The sequence below is a fragment of the Scyliorhinus torazame genome, chromosome 20, assembly GCF_047496885.1.
Source record: "Scyliorhinus torazame isolate Kashiwa2021f chromosome 20, sScyTor2.1, whole genome shotgun sequence".
Classification (NCBI taxonomy): Eukaryota; Metazoa; Chordata; class Chondrichthyes; order Carcharhiniformes; family Scyliorhinidae; genus Scyliorhinus; species Scyliorhinus torazame.
The window spans coordinates 108203583-108223287 of record NC_092726.1 but is presented as its reverse complement, the minus strand read 5'-3'; the positions used below and the strand labels follow the sequence as shown (position 1 = coordinate 108223287).

Below are 19705 nucleotides of genomic sequence, written 5' to 3'. Positions count from 1 at the left end.
AATATAATTATCCACAAACACAGAATAATTAGTAACACGGTTAAATTGCATGTGAATAAACAATTTCGGAATATTGTGAATTGAATTGGAAACTATCGTGCGCTGTGTGTAGGAGGCGAGGGGCAAACTGGCAGAGGCACTGAAAGGATAATGCAACAAACAGGATGGGCAGAGGTCGAGAATTATTACTGAGAGAAGCAACAGGGATGCTGACAGAGGGCGCTCTGGGTGGATGGTTATAGAGATCGATGCAAGGACGGGCGGGGGTAAATATAAATATTGTGTCGCTCGGGTACTTACCTTAACAGGAACCCCAGGAGCAGCTAGGAATCATGGGAGCAGTGTCCGGAGGGCGGAGCCTCGCGACCGGTTCACAGGGCAGAATCTCAGCTATATTCTGCAAGGTAAGAGTTGTGGTTTTTTTAAGGGGGCAGCAAGCTATAGTTATATCATACAGCAGAATGACCAATTTTAGAGGGTTCACTAGAGAGTAGCAACAATATTGATAAGGGCCTATTGGGTGTTAATCTTGCTTTTATTTCCTTTTGCATCACTTTGGGAATTCGGATCAGAAGGGGTGGAAGTTAAGGCAGTTGCATGCTCCTCCTGTAGGATGTGGGAGGTAAGGGAAACCGCTGGAAAGGTGCTTCACATCTGCAGAAACAGAGTTATTGAGGAATGTTTTTCTACTGAGTCAGTATGGCTGGAAGTCAGAAACAAGAAACGAGCCGTCACTTTATTTGGAGTCTTCTACAGATCCCCCAATAGCAGCAGAGATCTGGAGAATCAGGTTGGGCGGCAGATCTTGGAAATGTGCAGAAGTAACAGAGACGTCATGGGTGACTTCCAGTTCCCTAACATTGACTGGGACATCCTTAGTGCAAATGGATTTATGGAGCAGATTTTGTCAGGTGTGTCGATGAAGGATTCCTGACTCATTATGCAGATAGGCCGACTAGAGGGAAGGCCATATTTGATTTGGTGCTTGGCAACAAACCGGGCCAGTTATCAGATGTCTCAGTGGGAGAGCATTTCGGTGACAGTGAGCACAACCCTTGACCCTTACCATAGTCATGGAGAGGGAGGGGAACAGACAGTATGGGAAGGTATTTAATTGGGGGAGGGGAAATTCTACTGCCATTAGAGAGGAACTGATGAGCATGAAGTGGGAACAGTTGTTCTTGGGGAAATGCACAACAGTAATGTGGGGATTGTTTCAGGAGCACTTGCTGCGTGTGCTGAATAGTTTTGTCCCACTGAGACGAGGAAGGAATGGTAAGGTGAAGGAGCCTTGGATGGCAAGAGAGGTGGAGCTTCTAGACAAGAGAAAGAAAGAATCTTACGTAAGGTTGAGGAAGCAAGGATCTGACTCGGCTCTCGAGCGTTACAAGGTCGCCAGAAAGGAACTAAAACATGGACTGAGGAAAACTAGAATGGGGCATGAAAAAGTCCTGGCGGGAAGGGTTAGGGAAAACCCCAAGCCGTTCTACACTTATGTGAGAAATAAGGTGATGATCAGAGTGAGAGTAGGGCCAATCAGGGCTAGTGGAGGGAACTTGTGCCGAGAGTCTGAGGAGGTAGGGGCGGCCCGAAGTGAATATGTTGTTTCAGTATTCACTGGAGAGAGGGACTTTGTTGCTCGTGAGAACAGTGTGAACCAGGTTAATAGGCTCAAATAGGATGATATTAATAAGGAGGATGTGCTGGAAAATTTGAAAAGCATCAGGATAGATAAGTCCCCTGGGCCTGACGGGATATATCCAAGCTTACTACGGGAAGCGAGAGAGGGGATTGCTGCGCCGTGGGCGATGATCTTTGCATCCTCACTCTCCACTGGAGTAGTACCGGATGATTGGAGGGAGGCGAATGTTGTTCCCCTGTTTAAGAAAGGGAATAGGGAAAACCCTGGGAATTACAGATTATTGGAAAGGATTCTGAGTGTTAGGATTTATGATTATTAAGAAAAACATAGTTTGCTTAAATATAGTCCGCATGGCTTTGTGAGGGGCATGTCATGCCTCGCAAGCCTCATGAATTCTTTGAGGATATGATGAGAAACATTGAACAAGATCGGGAAGTGGATGTGGTGTATATGGATTTCAGTACGGCATTTGATAAGATTCCCCATGGTGGGTTCATTCAGAAAGTTACGAGACATGGGTTCCAGGAAAAATTGGATGACTGGATACAAAATTGGTTGACCGAAAGAAGATAAGAACATGAGAACTAGGAGCAGGAGTAGGCCATCTGGCCCGTCGAGCCTGCTCCGCCATTCAATGAGAGCATAGCTGATCTTTTGTGGACTCAGCTCCACTTTCCGGCCCGAACACCATAACCCTTAATCCCTTTATTCTTCAAAAAACTATCTCTTTCTCTTAAAAACATTTAATGAAGGAGCCTCTACTGCTTCACTGGGCAATGAATTCCATAGATTCACAACCCTTTGGGTGAAGAAGTTCATCCTAATTCAGTCCGAAATTTACTTCCCCTTATTTTGAGGCTATGCCCCCTATTTCTGTTTTTACCTGCTAGTGAAAACAACCGCCCGCATCTATCCTCTCTATTCCCTTCATAGTTTTATATGTCTCTATAAGATCCCCCCCCCCCCCCCCCCCCACATCCTTCTAAATTCCAACGAGTACAGACCCAGTCTACTCAACCTCTCCTCGTAATCCAACCCCTTCAGCTCTGGGATTAATCTAGTGAATCTCCTCTGCACACCCTCCAGCGCCAGTACGACACTTCTCAAGTAAGGAGACCAAAACTGAACACAATACTCCAGGTGTGGCCTCACTAACACCTTGTACAATTGCAGCAGAACCTCCCTAGTCTTAAACTCCATCCCTCCAGCAATGAAGGACAAAATTCCATTTGCCTTCTTAATCACATGTTGCACCTGTAAAGCAACTTTGTGCGACTCATGCACTAGCACACCCAGATCTCTCTGCATGGCAGCATGTTTTAATAATACACCCCACTCTTGGAAAAAGTTGTTGCTATCCACGCTTCCCATACCTCTCAATCCCTTTTGCTGTTATTCCTACCAAAATGGATCACCTCACATTTGTCAACATTGAATTCCATCTGCCAGACCCTAGCCCATTCACTTAACCTAGCCAAATCCCTCTGCAGACTTCCGGTATCCTCTGCACTTTTTGCGTTATCACTCATCTTAGTGTCGTCTGCAAACGTGGACACATTGCACTTGCTCCCCAATTCCAAATCATCTCTATAAATTGTGAACAATTGTGGGCCCAAAACTGATGCCCGAGGGACACCACTATCATATAAGTTACAGTGCAGAAGGAGGCCATTCGGCCCATCGAGTCTGCACCAGCTCTTGGAAAGAGCACCCTACCCAAGGTCAACACCGTCACCCTATCCCCATAACTCAGTAACCCTACCCAACACTAAGGGCAATTTTGGACACTAAGGGCAATTTATCATGGCCAATCCACCTAACCTGCACATCTTTGGACTGTGGGAGGAAACCGGAGCACCCGGAGGAAACCCACGCACACAGAGGGAGGATGTGCAGACTCCGCACAGACAGTGACCCAAGCCAGAATCGAACCTGGGACCCTGGAGCTGTGAAGCAATTGTGCTATCCACAAGGCTACCGTGCTGCCTTTAACTATCTACTGATTGCCAACCAGAGGAACATAAACCCCACTATTTGCTTTCCATACATTAACCAATCGTCTGTCCAAGCGACTACTTTCCCCTTAATGCCATGCACCTTAATCTTATGCAGCAACTTTTGTGTGGCACCTTGTCAAAAGATTTCTGGAAATCCAGATATACGTCATCCATTGGCTCCCCGTTATCTACCGCACTGATAAATTCCTAAACAAATTCCACTAAATTAGTTAGGCATGACCTGCCCTTTATGAACCCATGCTGCGTCTGCCCAATGGGACAATTTCAATCCAGATGCCTCGCTCTTTCTTCCTTGATGATGGATTCCAGCATTTCCCTGTGTAGAGGGTTCCATCTCTGCTACTCCACTACTGGGCCGATATCTGGGGTTTGAGTATCTGTGTGTGTCTCTCTCCAGCTGGCACTGAAACTTCAGAGGCCAGGGGATGCCGCACGGGGACACCTCCACGGAAGAGAGCACTGAATCAAGCCTGCCTAACCGGAAGCCTGAGGCTTATATCACACAGATATCCAGACCCCCACCAATGCCAAGGTGATTCTCTCTCTTGCCGGTGGTGCAACACCCACCCGTTCCTACTTCGCTGGAGTAGCTTTCCCAAGAGAGAGAATAGTACACTGCTGTTTATTACCTAACCAGCAGCCTGTCCTGAGTGAATTGTTCAAGATGACCCTAGATTCTCGACCCCGGAATTAAGGTGAGGAATATCTTAATAATGACTTGGTCAGAGATCGCTGGTGAGAGATTGAAGAATTGAAACGACTCCAATTATCAGCAAATCAAGGTTTATTGCAAAACCCAGGTCAAAATCATCAAACAGAAAAAATTATAATAAAATCTTAAACTCTAACACAAACTAAGTCTATTCAGAAAGTACTATAACGGACACAACGTAAAATCTTATTGTTACACAGTTTTAGCAATGACACAGAACACAAATCAAGTCCCCTTCCCCAAAGCCTCAACCACTATCAAGGTCAAGGGAGTTTCGCAAGCTGCTGCAGGGTACTTACGGTCACAGGCTGCAGGAGGTCAAGTCAAAGGTGGAGAGGTCAAGCCAAGCGACCCTCAATCGAAACACAGCCCCTTTTATATCCGTTTTACCAGGCTTTTTCCTGTGTTCGGCCAGCCCCTTTTGCATTGAATCCATAAGGTTTAAAGTTCCCGCTGGTCCTGCCCCCTTTGAGCCGGTCAGACCTGTCAAGATAGGAGTACCTCCCCTAGGTCCGCCTCCAGTCTGCTTTTTGAGATAACGAGGTTGAGCTCCCTTGTGAAGATTTTCAAAGTCTTCCATCTGCTCTGGAGATCGCTGCTATGTTGATTGGATTCTGCTCTGGTGGAGGCATAGTCATTTACATCTGCATGGGGCTATGACCATCCCATTGTCCTGCTTGCAGGCAGGCCCCGTGTGTATTCCCGTGTCCCTTTGTCTGTGTTTTAATCTTATCTAGTTGTCTGGCTCCTTCTTCCTTGTAGCTCCTGGGGGTGGGTTTGTAAATACCTATGCCCCTACTCGGCTCAGCGGACCAAGCCTGCTGGGAAATTTGGTTATGTTCCCTTGGCTGAAAAGTGTCCAGTTTACAGTCTCTGGGTTTTATCCTTGGGCAGTCCAAAAAGGGCCGAATTGCCCGAAAACCTTACAGATGCCCCTTCGATACGTCCCTACCTGCTTGGACCGTATCGACACAGGTGAAGGGCAATCATTTCCTTTTGTGTGGACCGTAGGCCCCCCCTCAACAACATGCGAAACTACAAGTCCCAAGACAGTTCCCTTAATCTAGGCTACCCCTAATTTCATTGAAAGGGAAAGACAAGACCATACTTAATTCAAACACACAGTAACATACACACATTTCACCGGAACCCCAAACGTAAGGGTCCCTGTACATATATCACAATCAAGTAACTGAAACCCGCGAATCCATACACCTATTTACATTTGAATCTCTTTATTTCACTAAGGATCCTCTTTTCTTGGCTGCACTTCGCTTCTTCCCGTTGAAGGCTCTTCATTTTTCCTCCATCGTCGATACCTGCAGCTGAGAGGTTCAGTACAACTGAGGCGACAGCATAATGTACCCCCTGGTACAACATTTTCTTTGTGGGGACAAACACTAAACCATTCTCAGGCCCCCCTGGTGGTGATCGGACAGTTGTAAGGGTCGATTGGTTGGGCTGTGGGCAGGGGTCTCTTTACCTGAACCAGCAGTTCGGTAGCTTTTACAGTCATCCCTTCCCTGGGCGTTACACATCCCTCCCCACTGCGGTCAATTCATCCCGTTCCCTGGGTTCTGCCACCACCTAACAAAAGTGATCGATGCCCCTTGTGGACATGCCTTGGTAGACCCCCATAAACACAAATAAATGCCCTGGTCAGAAGCCCACCACTTATCCCAGCAAACGGTGATCCTACCCGTTGACCCCTTGATGGTCCGGTAGGTGTTGTTGTCCAGGCGTTCCCCGTCCGAGGACCGATCCTCATGTCCAGGCTCAGCTTCCTGAGCCACCACCATCTCCCCAAAGGAACGTCCCCCTTACAGGTTAAACACACCCGCCTGCCCTCAGTCACCCTAACCCGGTCAGTCGCCACCTGTATCTCCTCGCAGAGTACAGAGGCCTCTCCATAGGTGAAGCTCTGGTGGCTGGAGTACCTGGTCGAGTTCGACCCCAGCCACCCAGGCCACCTTCCCAGGTGTGAGTAGCGGGTCTGCTCTGTGGCCACCTGGTCTCCCTGTCCGGTAGTGACAAGAGGGGCTCTGCCGCCAGAGCACCCATAGACGAAGGACTGTTCAGTCTCGCCTCTGCGGATTTCTCCCGGTCCCACCATCGCCAAGATCATCAGCAAGCTCCACATCGTCGGGTGCCCCATCTGTAAAAGAGACAAAACGCATCCTTGCCTCTACAGAACTACCTACCTTAAAGTGCATGGCTTCTATCCAGCGGCAGCAGCAGCTCCCGCTTTGAAGTTGGGAAATTGACATGAAATTGCCGCAGCCTGTCTGTGGTTCTGTGTCCACAGACCGGCTCCACCAGGGTCCTAGTGCCTGCTGCTCAATCATTATATCACTGCACTGTGCGCTTCTGTGATCCCACGATCCTAAATAACCCACACACCACTAAACACTAATTAGAACTAACAGGGGGGGAATGCTATATACAATGCCACCCGTCTCCGGGTGGCCAAATTAAAACTGGACCCCGCTATACTGGGGCTGTTCACCTGTTTGGACCAACGGCTCGGGCCAGACCTTCCCCTCGCGGGGGTCCGGACTGCCCCTTGCCTCTCCTTCCCCAAAGGGGTTCGGGGATCCCTTTCTGCTCCCTCCGGAGACTGGGCTACCTGTGGCAGCACTGGATAATGTCCTACATCCCTCACCGTTCCCTTCTACTGGGGACCATCTTACCGGGGGCTTGGAGACCCGATTGCTCCTTCGTCCCCTGGATGGTTCCCACGCCCAAGGTGATACCTCCCTCTCCTCTGCCTCCCTAGCCTCTATACTAAGACAGGCCACCTGACCCACAGGTAAGGGCTTGGGAATCGTTACTGTCCCTGGGCTGGGTGCTTGCAGCACTGTCGGTTTCTTTGGGACTGCCCCTTCGGGACAACACCTTGTCACCGGTTGTGTGACTGTGGAGTCAGGGACCTCCCCCACCGTCGTTAATTCTACGGGGGGTTTCTCCACTACCACCCCCAGTCTTCCCCCCAACTTGCTCTTTCTTGCCCTTATGGGGTGGAACAATTTAAATTGACTGATGTGGCGTTCGCATGGGTCCCACCTTAAGGGATTTAAACTGCAAATAGCCACTGAGGCAGCCTCCAGAATGGGACCCTGCACCTGGACCGGACCAGGGTCTGGGGCTAGAACTACCCCTGCGCTCCCTTTTTCCTGAGGCTGCTCCCTGGGTAGTCATACGGGTTCTTGTGGTGTGGGTGGGGGCAGGTCCTGGCCCATTGCCATTGCCACCTGTCCCGACCCAGCTGCTAGGCTCTGCAAAAAGGCTTAAAGTTTTTTTAAATCGATGGTTTCCGGGGCAGCTACTCCTGCCGCCGGGGTCTGACCCTTTCCTCCTTGCTAGGGTTCTCACACTCCCGCTTGAAATGCCCGGCCTTACCACACCCGTAGCATACCGGTCTCTTGTCGGAGATCCGGGTGCCCTCATGCTTCCACTCTCTCGTAGGGGGTGCTGGCGCGATTTCATGCACCTTACCCTTAAGGGGCTTTTCCTCACTCCTCTCCCCATTGCGATATGCGAGGGTGAGTTTCCTAAGGACCTCTTCCTCATTAAGGGCCGGGGTCTGCGGTTCGAACCAGTGTTCGGCTTTTGCCCTAACATTAGGGAGACAGTTAGCTACTAGGGTCTTTAGCCAGTGGGCTTTTCTCTCCCCTAAATTCTGTCTATCCGCGGGAACCCCGCATGCCTCCACATAGACAATCCACAGCCTGTCTGCGAACATAGTGGGAGATTCCCCTGGTTGCTGCTTGGTTTCCCCACCCTCATGAAAGGGCTCCCCAGATTCAAACCCATTGCCTCCAGCACAGCAGTCCGTGCTGCCGCCCATGTGTCCGGTCGTCCCCCATTCCCGGAGGTCACTGCCCTGCATAGCTGTGCATCTAGGGTCATCAGGAGCATCCTTACCTGCTCACCCTCGTCGCAGTCATTAATGCTGGCTGCCTGCTCCACCTCCATAAAATGAAGCGACGGATCCCCTTTCGGAGTTAACCTGGGAACGTGGGCCACCATTCCCCTGAGCGCGGTTGCCCAATGAGGAATGATAATGTCGCCCTCAACCAGTCCCCTATTTGCCAGCCCCGCTGGGGGACCATACCTGCTCTGCCTGACAGGGCACATCTGCCCTACCTGGGGTTCCTGCTCCTCCGCCTCCCCGGCGTCCAGCTCTCCTGCCCCATTGGGTAGCCCCCCTGTCCCCGGGCTAACTACCCACATAGGAGACGCCGCTATCAGGGGATACACCCCTGATCCCCATTGGATCTGCCCCTGACCGGGCGGTCCAAACCCTACCTGCTGCCCCGGCCCCATCACCGGCATCCCAGGCAGCGGTCTGTCCCCATCCCATGGGGACCCACATACGAAACCAGGCGGGCACGCCGCCAGCTGGGGTACCCTGCTGACCCCCCCTGGACTTGCCCCTGAACGTGCAGTCCGATCCCCCCCTGCCGACCCGGACACAATCCCGGCGCATCAGGAGGCGGTCTATTCCCCTTGGCATTTGGGGAATCATCCGCTGCGAGGAGCACCTTGCCCCTTGGGAACCCTCCTGGACCTACCAGGTGTACCTGTCCCCTGACCTTGGGCAAGGTCTCCTCCATCTCCGTTATCCGTGCCTGGCACGGCCCGTGAGCACAGTCCCCTACTTCCTCGCGAGCCACTCGGTACGCTGCCTGGATGTCCCGGACTTCCCCTCCAGCTTCCTACACTGCTCTGTACTCCGAGCATAGAGTTCCTGGAGCCACCGTTCCTTTCCTTACACTCCACTATCAGGCAGTGGAGATATTCCTTCTCGCACCGGTTAGACTCGCATTCCTGTAGGCTGCCCTGTTTAATTTCTGCCAATTCCTCCCGCAGTCGTTCCGCTGCGCTAGCGCTGTCCCCTGCGCTGGCCCTAACTTCTCCCAACTCCTGCTCTAATTCTTCGACCCTTCGCTCTGTTTTGGCTACCTGCTGGGACAAGCAGACCAGCCACACTGCCTTCTCCAAGTGCCTTTTGTGCGCCTTACTTTCTGTCCATGCGGCCGCCGCCATTACAGGTCGCTCCGCATTGATTAATTCTGAGACCCAAGGTTTGGTGAGGTTGACCTTTTGCCACATATACGAGGAGATTCTCTCCTCCATTTTACTTCGTTCCCTCACCCCCTCTGCCAAGTCACATACTCCAAACCACCGGGCTCCTGCCGCGGTCGCCATTGTAGAGGGTTCCATCTCTGCTACTCCACTACTGGGACGATATCTGGGGTTTGAGTATCTGTGTGTGTCTCCCTCCAGCTGGCACTGAAACTTCAGAGACCAGGGGATGCCGCACTGGGACACCTCCGCGGGAGAAAGCACTGAATCAAGCCTGCCGTTTATCCCTAACCGGAAGCCTGAGGCTTATATCACACAGATATCCAGACCCCCACCAATGCCCAGGTGATTCTCTCTCTTGCCGGTGGTACAACACCCACCCGGTTCCTACTTCGCTGGAGTAGCTTTCCCAAGAGAGAGAATAGGACACTGCTGTTTATTACCTAAGCAGCAGCCTGTCCTGAGTGAACGGGTTCGAATCGTTCAGGATGACCCGAGATTCTCCACCCCGGAATTAAGATGAGGAATATCTTAACAATGACTTGATCAGAGATCGCTGGTGAGAGATTGAAGAATTTAAACGACTCCAATTATCAGCAAATCGAGGTTTATTGCAAAACCCAGGTCAAAATCATCAAACAGAATACATTATAATAAAAGCTTAAGCCTAACACAACTAAGTCTATTCAGGAAGTACTATAACGGACACAACGTAAAATCTTATTGTTACACAAGTTTAGCAATGGCACAAAACACAAATCAAGTCCCCTTCCCCAAAGCCTCAACCACTATCAAAGTCAAGGGAGTTTCACAAGCTGCTGCAGGGTACTTACAGTCACAGGCTGCCGGAGGTCAAGTCAAAGGTGGAGAGGTCAAGCCAACCGACCCTCAATCGAAACACAGCCCCTTTTATATTGAATTACCTGGCTTTTTCCTGTGTTCGGTTAGCCCCTTTTGCATTGAATTGGTAAGGTTTAAAGTTCCTGCTGGTCCCGCACCCTTTGAGCCGGTCAGACCTGCCGACTTCCGGGTTTTCCTCGCATTTGCGTTGTATCGTCCAAGTTTAAAGTTCCCGCTGGTCCCGCCCCCTTTGAGCCGGTCAGACCTGTCAACGTCCGGGTTCTCCTCGCAGGTCCGCTCCTTCCAGCCAGGCAGACCTGTCCCGATTTAAATTTGGTGCCGACTCCGCCCCCTCCACCCAGTGAGTTCCTGCCGGCGGCTCCTGTCAAGATTGGAGTACCTCCCCTAGGTCCGCCTCCAACTTGGTTTTTTCCTACCGTTTATCTTCAAGGGCTTTTCCAGCGCAATATACTGAGCCCAGACAGTCTGCTCTTTTAGATAACAAGGTTAAGCTCTCTTGTGAAGATTTTCAAAGTCTTTCATCTGCTCCGGAGATCGCTGCTATTCTCACCTTGCTATGTTGATGGGGTGTTGATTGGATTCTGCTCTGGTGGAGGCCAAGTCATTTACATCTGCATGGGACTATGACCATCCCATTGTCCTGCTTGCAGGCAGGCCCCTTTGTATTACCATGCCCCTTTGTCTCTGTGTTTAATCTGATCTAGTTGTCTGGCTCCTTCTTCCTTGTAGCTCCTGGGGGGGGGGGGGGTTGTAAATACCTATGCCCCTACTCAGCTCAGCGGACCAAGTCTGCTGGGAAATTTGGTTACGTTCCCTTGGCTGAAAAGTGTCCAGTTTACAGTCTCTGGGTTTTATTCTTGGGCAGTCCAAAAAGGGCCGAATTGCCCGAAAACCTTACAATGTGGAGCAGAAATTAGATCAGGAGATAAAAAAGGCATGTAAAAAAGGCAACATTACAATAATCATGGTGGAGTTCAATATGCAGCTGGCCTGAGAATATCATGTTGGGCGTGGATCCCAAGAAAAGGAATTTGTGGAAAGTCGAAGAGATGGTTTTTTTTCGCAGCTTGTGACAGAGCCGACTAGGGAACAGGCAATTCTGGATTTGGTGATGTGTAATGAGGCAGACTTGATTAGAGAACATAAGGTGAAGGAACCCTGAGGGGGCAGTGACCACAATATGCTAGAATTTACCCTGCAGTTTGAGAGGGAGAAGCTGGAGTCAGATGTAACCGTATTACAATTAAATAGGGGTAACGACAAAGACATGAGGGAGGAGCTGCCCAGAGTTGATTGGAAAAGGGGCCTAGCATGGCAGACAGTGGAATAGCAATGGCAGGAGTTGTGGGGGGTTATTCGGGAGGAACAATAGAATTTCATCCCAAGGAGAAGGATGGGCAGGATTGGAACAGGTGTCCGAGGGGGGTGTTTGCTTGAGCTGTTGTGGAGAGTTTAAACTAATGTGGCAGGTGGATGGGAACCGATGCAGGAAGTTGGAAGGTAGTAAAACAGGGACAGAAATAAAAGGCAGTAAGGGGGAAAGTGTAAGGCAGAGAAGCCACAGTCAAAAATCAAAAAGGGCGACAGGACAGTGACTGAGGGGAGCTCAGTGAATAGGACCAGGAATACTAAAAGGAATAAAACGGGAAGTGAAAACATTAATGGTAAGCGACGCGGCAGGTTGTTACAGGAAGATATGTGTTCAACAACAAGGAAAATTAGGAGAAAGGTTAAGAGGAAATATAACTTAGGAGAGGTTACTGATCGAGGTGTTAAGATTCAGGACAGAGGTAAAAAAGCCAACATAAGTGTGCTTTACCTGAATGCTCGTCGTATTCGGAATAAGGTAAATGAGTTGATGACGCAAATCATCGTGAATTACTATGATTTAGTGGCCATTCTTGAAACATGGTTAAAGGATGGTCACGACTGGGAGTTAAATATCCGAGGGTATCAAATTTTTAGCAAGGACAGAATGGATGGTCAGGGAGGTGGCGTAGCTCTGTTATTTGAGGATGACATCCGGGCAACAGTAAGGGATGACATCGGTGCTATGGAGGATAAGGTTGAATCCATTTGGGTGGAAATCAGGAATAGTAAGGCGAAAAAAATCACTGATAGGAGTAATCTATAGGCCACCAAATAGTAACATTATGGTGGGGCAGGCAATAAACAAAGAAAAAACAGATGCATGTAGAAATGGTACAGCAGTTATCATGGGGGATTTTAATCAATATGTTGATTGGTTTAACTAGGTCGGTCAAGGCAGCCTTGAGGAGGAGTTTATAGAATGTATCCGCGATAGTTTCGTAGAACAGTATGTAATGGAACCTACGAGGGAACAAGCTGTCCTAGATCTGGTACTGTGTAATGAGACAGGATTGATTCAGGATCTCATAGTTAGGGATCCTCTTGGAAGGAGCGATCACAATTTGGTGGAATTTAAAATACAGATGGAGGGCGAGAAGGTAAAATCAAGCACTAGTGTTTTGTGCTTAAACAAAGGAGATTACAATGGGATGAGAGAAGAACTAGGTAAGGTAGACTGGGAGCAAAGACTTTATAGTGAAACAGTTGAGGAACAGTGGAGAACCTTCCAAGTGATTTTTCACAGTGCTCAGCAAAGGTTTATACCAAAAAAAAGGAAGGATGGTAAAAAGAGGGAAAATCGACGGTGGATATCTAAGGAAATAAGGGAGTTTATCAAATTGAAGGAAAAAACATACAAAGTAGCAAAGATTAGTGGGAGACTGGAGGACTGGGAAATCTTTAGGGGGCAACAGAAACGTACTAAAAAAAGCTATAAAGAAGAGTAAGATAGATTATGAGAGTAAACTTGCTCAGAATATAAAAACAGATTGTAAAAGTTTCTACAAATATATAAAACAAAAAAGAGTGGCTAAGGTAAATATTGGTCCTTCAGAGGATGAGAAGGGAGATTTAATAATGGGAGATGAGGAAATGGCTGAGGAACTGAACAGGTTTTTTGGGTCGGTCTTCACAGTGGAAGACACAAATACCATGCCAGTGACTGATGGAAGTGAGGCTATGACAGGTGAGGACCTTGAGACGATTGTTGTCACCAAAAAGGTAGTGATGGGCAAGCTAATGGGGCTAAAGGTAGACAAGTCTCCTGGACCTGATGGAATGCATCCCAGACTGCTAAAAGAGATGGCTGGGGAAATTGCAAATACACTAGTGATAATTTACCAAAATTCACTAGACTCTGGGGTGGTCCCGGCGGATTCGAAATTAGCAAACGTGACACCACTGTTTAAACAAGGAGGTAGGCAGAAAGCGGGTAATTATAGGCCAGTGAGCTTAACTTCGGTAGTAGGGGAGATGCTGGTATCTATCATCAAGGAAGAAATAGCGAGGCATCTGGATGGAAATTGTCCCATTGGGCAGATGCAGCATGGGTTCATAAAGGGCAGGTCGTGCCTAACTAATTTAGTGGAATTTTTTGAGGACATTAACAGTGCGGTAGATAACGGGGAGCCAATGGATGTGGTATATCTGGATTTCCAGAAAGCCATTGACAAGGTGCCACACAAAAAAGGTTGCTGCATGAGATAAAGATGCATGGCATTAACGAGAAAGTAGTAGCACGGATAGAGGATTGGTTAATTAATAGACAGCAAAGAGTGGGGATTAATGGGTGTTTCTCTGTTTGGCAATCAGAAGCTAGTGGTGTCCCTCAGGGATCAGTGTTGGGCCCACAACTGTTTACAATTTAGTTAGATGATTTGAAGTTGGGGACCAAGTGCAATGTGTCCAAGTTTGTAGACGACACTAAGATAAGTGGTAAAGCAAAAGGTGCAGAGGATACTGGAAGTCTGCAGAGGGATTTGGATAGGCTATGTGAATGGGCTAGCGTCTGGCAGATGGAATACAATGTTGACAAATGTGAGATTATCCATTTTGGTAGGAATAACAGCAAAAGGGATGATTATTTAAATTATAATATATTAAATCATGCTGCTGTGCAGAGAGACCTGGGTGTGCTCGTGCATGAGTCGCAAAAAGTTGGTTTACAGGTGCAACAGGTGATTAAGAAGGCAAATGGAATGTTGTCCTTCATTGCTAGAGGGATGGAGTTTAAGACTAGGGAGGTTCTGCTGCAATTGTATAAGGTGTTAGTGAGGCCACACCTGGAGTATTCTGTTCAGTTTTGGTCTCCTTACTTGAGAAAGGACGTACTGGCACTGGAGGGTGTGCAGAGGAGATTCACTAGGTTAATCCTAGAGCTGAAGGGGTTGGATTACGAGGAGTGGTTGAGTAGACTGGGACTGTACTCGTTGGAATTTAGAAGGATGAGGGGGGATCTTATAGAAACATATAAGATTATGAAGGGAATGTATAGGATAGATGTGGGCAGGTTGTTTCCACTGGCGGGTGAAAGCCTCAAAATAAGGGGAAGTAGATTTAGGACTGTGATTAGGAGGAACTTCTTCACCCAAGGGGTTGTGAATCTATGGAATTCCTTGCCCAGTGAAGCAGTAGAGGCTCCTTTATTAAATGTTTTTAAGATAAAGATAGATAGTTTTTTGAAGAATAAAGAGATTAAGGGTTATGGTGTTCGGGCCAGAAAGTGGAGCTGAGTCCACAAAAGATCTGCCATGATCTCATTAAATGGCGGAGCAGGCTCGAGGTACCAGATGGGCTACTCCTGCTCCTAGTTCGTATGTTTATGAAACATGCTAAGGGGAGGACAAGGAATCAATGGCTCACGAGGGAAGTCAAGGACAGCAGTAATGCAAAATAAAAAACATACAATGTGGCGCGTATAGTGAGATGCCAGAAAATTGGGAAGCCTTTAATAGCGAGCACAGGACAACTGAACAAGCGATAAAGAAGGAGGAGATGAAATTTGAGGGCTAGCTAGTTAGTGATGTAAAAGAAGATAGAAAGATGTTTTTTTCAATATATAAAAGGTAAGAGAGAGACAAAAAAAGACATTTGACTACTGTAAAATGTGATTGGGTTCGTAATAATAGGTAACAAAGAAATGACAGGCCAACTGTATAGTTACTTTGCATCAGTCTTCACGGTGGAAGTCACCAGTGGGATGCCAGAGCCCCAGGAGAACCAGGGGGCAGAGGTGAGTGCCGTGGCCATCACTAAGGAGAAATTTCTGCGGAAACTGAAAGGTTTGAAGGTGGATGAATGACCTGTGCCGGGTGGACTACATCCCAGGGTTCTAAAAGAGATAGCTGAGGAGATTGTGGAGGCAGTGGTGGGAATCTTTCAGGAATCACTGAAGGCAGAAAGGGTCCCAGAGGACTGGAAAGTGGCGAATTTAGCACCGCTGGTTAAGAAGGGAGGAAGGCAGAAGACGGGATATTATCGGCCTGTTAGCCTGACGTCGGTCTTTGGTAAGATTTTAGATCCATTATTGAAGATGAGATTGCGGAGTACTTGGAAGTGCATGGTAAAATAGGACTGAGTCAGCTCGGCTTCGTCAAGAGGAGGTCATGTCTGACAAATCTGTTAGAGTTCTTTGAGGTTGTAACACGGAAGTTAGACAAGGGAGAACCAGTGGACGTGATTTATTTAGATTTCCAGAAGGCCTTTGACACGGTGCCGCATTACAGACTGTTAAATTGGGAAAGAGCCCATGGTGTTCAGGGAAAGATCCTGGGATGGAAAAAGAATTGGCTGACTGGCAGAGGCAGGGAGTGGCAAAAAGGGGCCTTTGTCAGGATGGCAGCCGGTGTCTAGCCATGTGCCTCAGGGGTCTGTGCTGGGACCACAACTTTCCACAATATACATTAATGATCGGGAAGACGGAACCGAAGACACTGTTGTAGAGTTTGCAGATGATACAAAGATCTGTAGAGGGACAGGTAGCATTGAAGAAGCGCCGGGGGGGGGGGGGGGGCGGGGCGGGGGGGCGGGGGGGGGGGGGGTGCTGCAGAAGGACTTTGAGGCTGGGAGATTGTGCAAAGAAGTGGCAGATGGAATACAGTGTGGAAAAGTGTGAGGTTATGCACTTTGGAAGGAGGAATGGAGGAATTGACTATTCTCCAAATGGGGAAATGCTTCGGAAATCAGACGCACAAAGGGACTTGGGAGGCCTTGTTCACGATTCTCTTGCGGTTAACGTGCAGTTTCAGTCGGCAGTTAGGAAGGCAATTGCAATGTTAGCATTCATGTCGAGATGCCGAGAGTACAAGACCAGGGATGTACTTCTGAGGCTGTATCAGGCTCTGGTCAGACCCCATTTGGAGCATTGTGAGAAGTTTTGGCCCCATATCTGAAGAAGGATGTGCTGGCCTTGGAAAGGGTCCAGAGGAGGTTCACTGGAACGATCCTGGAATGAAGTTGTCGTATGAGGAACAGTTGAGGACTCTTGGTCTGTAATCGTGGAGTTTAGATGGATGTCGGGGATCTTATTGCAACTTCCAGGATACTGCGAGGCCTGGATAGAGTGGATGTGGAGAGGTTGTTTCCACTTGTAGGAAAAACTAGAACCAGAGGACACAATCTCAGACTAACGGGACGATGCTTTAAAACAGAGATGTGGAGGAATTTATTCAGCCAGAGGGTGGTGAATATGTGGAACTCTTTGCTGCAGAAGGCTGTGGAGGCCAAATCACTGAGTGTCTTTAAGACAGAGACAGATAGGATCTTGGTTAATAAGGAGATCAGGAGTTATGGGGAGAAGGAGAGAAGGTAGGAGAATGAGGATGACCAACATATCAGCCATGATAGACTGGCGGAGCAGGCTCGCTCGGCCCAGTGACCAAGTTCAGCTCCTGTGTCTTTTGGTCTTATGGCCGTAAATGTCCAGGTCGGTTTGAAATGTTGCTTTGGGTGTCTGCCTCCATTATTCTTACAGAAAATGAGGTAATAAAAGGACCTGAGGAACAAGCGGGAAATGACATTGAGGCAGAAGCTGAACAGTGATTAAATTGAATGGTGGAGGAGGTGTGAGTGACCGTGTAGTCTCCCCACGTTGCCATTTGTTATCAGTTCCGGCTCTGCAATACTCGCTGATGAATGTAGCTGCATGATCATATATTTCAGTTACATCTTTCCAACAGATATTTATATTGTTCATGGAGACAGTTCATTTATATCCAGATTATCCAAAACCTATATCATCTTAAATGTGTGGAACAAATCTCACACCATCGTCTTTTATTCCCAATAACCCAGCTCCAGCCAATCCAATCATCCCGAAGGGAAAACTGCTTCTGAACGATTCACACAGCGAGTGGTTCTGATCTGGTCAGCATGGCCTGGGACACTGGTGCCGGCAGATACAACAGTGGTTTCACAGGTAATGGTAGGAGTGACAGAAATCAAATGTATGTCTCCAGGGAAAGGGCGGTGCAGTCGGATTGAATGATCTGCTCATCTACAGAGCCGCTGAGGTTAAACGGAATGAAATGAAAATAACATCGTTTATTGTCACAAGTAGGCTTCAAATTAAGTTACTGGAAACGCCCCTAGTCGCCACATTCCGGCTCCTGCTCTGGGAGACTGGTACGGGAATTGAACTGTGCTGCTGGCCTGCCTTGGTCTGCTTTAAAAGCCAGCGATTTATCCCAGTGTGCTAAACCAGCCCCAGGAATGCATGTCCTCCTTCGGGACTTCACGCACTTTATCGGCGTTGGATGTGGTCTGGCTGTGAGATGATGGGACCAACACCTGCAGGTTCCCTCCAAGTTCCCATCACCGCGAGTATTCTCACTGTAATCCTTTCTATTCACTGTGTCCATGTGTGAACTCAGCGTCCGCTTTAGCTCACTGCTTACTTCACAGCATCAACTTCATTGTAAGTTCCAATCTGTCTGACCCTGGGCGCTGCCTGTGCTGTTAATATTGAAAACATCTGTGTTGCTCCCAATAAAAGCAGACGCACATTTACTAATTAGAGGGAGGTCTATCTTTTTTCAGATTGCTTTACAATTATTTTTAAAAGCGGCTGTGCCACGTGTTTGCTTTCTGGCCTCTCACTGGGGAAAGACAAGTTCTATTCCAGCTCTGCACAATAACTGACCTATCACACTCTGTCAGTTATTCACAACTTAAATGGTGCAATACTGCATGAAGGACATTTACTTTATCCAGGATCTGATTTTATAATTTAGGAACAAGTTTGTTTACTCAGCAAATGTATTAATCCGGATTGTGTTTCCCACATGATACCCAGTTCCCCATATCTCCAAGAACACTCCCTCACACTCTATCCCTCCCTTGCAATCTCTCCCTCACTCACCCTCACTCTCTCACACTCTCACACTATCCCCCTCTCACACTCTCTCCCAATCCCACACTGTCTCCCTCTCTCACATTCTCCCCCACTCTCACATCCCTCCCTCTCTCACAGTGTCTCACTCTCTCACACTATCTCACTCTCTCACCCTCCCTCTCTCACCCTCCCTCTCTCACACTTTCTCCCTCTCTCACACTCTCTCCCTCTCTCACACTCTGTCCCTCTCGCAAACCCTAACCCTCTCTCACACGTTCTCCCTCTCTCACACTCTCTCCCTCTCTCACACTCTGTCCCCCTCTCACACTTCCTCCCTCTCTCACACTCTAAACCTCTCACTCACTCCCTCCCTCTCACACTCTATTCCTCTATCACACTCTGGCCCTCTCGCACACTCTAACCCTCTCTCACACTCTCTCCCTCTCTCACACTCTCGCACACTCATGTCCCCCTCTCACACACCACCCCTCTCTCACACTCTAACCCTCTGACAGTCTCCCTAACTCTCTCATACTCTCTCCCACTCTGTCCCCCTCTCACACTCCCTCCCTCTCTCACACTCTAACCCTCTCACACACACCCTCCCTCTCTCACACTCTGTCCCCATCTCACACCCCCTCCCTCACTCACACTCTAACCCTCTCACACACTCCCTACCCCTCTCACACGCTCTCCCTCTCTCACGCTCTGTCCTCTCTCACACTCTAACCCTCTCACACACTCCCTACCTCTCTCACACGCTCTCCCTCTCTCACGCTCTGTCCTCTCTCACACTCCAACCCTCTCTCACACTCTAACCCTCTCTCACACTCGCCTCTCTCACACTCTCTCCCTCTGACACATTCTCTACCTCACTCACCCTCCCTCTCTCCCACTGTTTCCCTCTCTCCCACTCTGTCTCCCTCTCAGACTTTCTCGCTCTCTCACAATCTCTCCCTGTCTAACACACTCTCCCTGTCTAATATACTCTCCCTGTCTAACGCTCTCTCCCTGTCTCACTCCTCTCCCTTTCTCACACTCTCTCCCTCTCTCACACTCCCTCCATGTCTCACACTCCCTCCCTCTCTCACACTCTCTCCCTCTTTCACATCCCTCCATCTCTCACACTCCCTCCCTCTCTCGCACTCTCCCTCTCTCACACTCCCACCATCTATCACACTCTC

The 19705-nt window shown here is 48.8% G+C and overlaps 1 long non-coding RNA gene across 1 annotated transcript in view; it reads right to left on the bottom strand.

Annotated features, from left to right (window-relative positions):
* The window catches only part of LOC140396766 (uncharacterized), a 434860-nt gene that overhangs the window by 1502 nt on the left and 413653 nt on the right, over nt 1-19705 (bottom strand). Inside the window, exon 2 of the long non-coding RNA XR_011936632.1 lies at nt 301-397. This is a non-coding gene — a long non-coding RNA (uncharacterized lncRNA). The remainder of the gene's footprint in view (nt 1-300; nt 398-19705) is intronic.